General features: G+C 47.7%; 1 pseudogene; it reads left to right on the top strand.

The window, feature by feature from the left end:
- Nucleotides 1-435: 435 nt before the first annotated feature.
- On the top strand, nucleotides 436-1,626 carry LOC104995198 (annotated as a pseudogene).
- The last annotated feature ends 8 nt before the right edge of the window (nucleotides 1,627-1,634 follow it).

Here is a 1,634-nt window from a genome sequence, read left to right as displayed (position 1 = left end):
GAGCCCTGAGAAGTGCACAGGTGCAGTCGACCCCACAGCAAAGGTCAAACGGAAGTTCCTCTGCTGAGGCGGCATCCTGGAAGAAGCTTTGGTCTTTGTGGAGTGGTGGCCTGGGTCCTGTGCACCTCAGCAGTCTCGGGCTTAGCTGCTCAGAACTGAGGGAGAAGCCTCACCTGCGAACAGGGAGGAATGGAACTTGGCGCCTGCCTTGTGCCTCACTACAGAGTCCTGCGCCCACCACTGCCCTACTGCAACGGTTGGCAGTGCCTGGGAACAGTCAAGGTTAGTTTGCTTCCTTTTGGGATACTTGTCTTTAACACCGACAAACACACCGCCTTCTGGGGTCGTACTGTTTTCCTGGCCCACAGAAGACATTTGAAGCTCCCAATCCTGGAATTCTGGTATTGATGTGAATACACCTTATAGCATATTAGAATGGCTGTACTCAGAGATACCATCCCTTCCTTGTTGGAATGCCAGTGCCACATCTGTCTGGAAATCCTCATTGAGCCTGTGACACTGCCTTGCAACCACACGCTCTGTAAAGCATGCTTCAAATCGACTGTGGAGAAGGCACATTTGTGCTGTCCTTTCTGTCGCTGCCGGGTCTCTTCGTGGACTCGGTACCACACCTGAAGAAATTCTCTTGTCAATATGGAACTGTGGGAGATAATTCAAAAACACTATCCAGAGGAATCCCGGCTTAGAGTCTCTGGGCAACAATCAGAGGAAATCATTGATGACTATCTCCCTGTTCGTCTATTAAGTCAACCTGGGGAGTTAAGAAGAGAATATGAAAAGCAGAGAAGCAAGGAGGAGGCAGAGCGATGAGCCATTCAGGAGGGAGAAAACAAAGCCAGTGAAGAATACATACAGAGATTACTGGCAGAGGAGGAAGAAGAGGAAAAGAGACAGGCAGAAAAAAGGCAGAGAGAGATGGAAGAACAACTGAAAAGAGAAGAAGCGCTGGCAAGAAGGCTAAGCCTTAATATTAGCAATGTCTGTGAGGAACGTGTCTCGGCTCTCCTCTCGTATTCCAAAAAATCTAATCCAGTCACACCCAAGTCACGAAGGAAAAGGAAGAGCAAACGAAAAAACACTGGCGATATTCAGAAGTATTTGTCACCGAGTTCTCAACTTGAGTCAGCGTCACAGTCTCAAGTTGTAGAAGACAGGAAACCTCCAGGTCCGAGGAAACTGACAGCGGTGATGGGAAGAACCCTACATGGCAAGACACAGAAGTTGAGGAAGATATGCCAGCGCTTTCTCCTCAAATACGCCTTGAAGTTCAAAAGCAAGATGCAGAAGCTTCACTGCAGTCACTGAAGTAGACCTCAGTTATGTGCCAGTGGTGGAGAATGGTAGCTTGAAGGAAAAGTGAAAACAAAACAAATCAGTCATGAAAGAGAGTTATGTGTCATCAGTCATGAAGGGCCTAAAGCTGGAGTTTCCTCTTCTGGAGAAACTGCAGTTAAGCCTTATGGCGAAACGGAGAGTGGATGTACAGTGTCAGATGTGACACAGACACTGAAAAATAACACAGTTGTGACAGAAAATGAGGAGTCTCACCTACTGACCAATAAGGACATCTCCAGAGCAAAAAACCAGGAATCTTTGTCTGAAGCAGTCAGCGA

This window comes from Bison bison, unplaced genomic scaffold (assembly GCF_000754665.1).
Source record: "Bison bison bison isolate TAMUID 2011002044 unplaced genomic scaffold, Bison_UMD1.0 scf7180017850656, whole genome shotgun sequence".
NCBI lineage: Eukaryota > Metazoa > Chordata > Mammalia > Artiodactyla > Bovidae > Bison > Bison bison.
The sequence above is the reverse complement of the archived record's forward strand: the minus strand, read 5'-3'. Positions and strand labels throughout refer to the sequence as shown.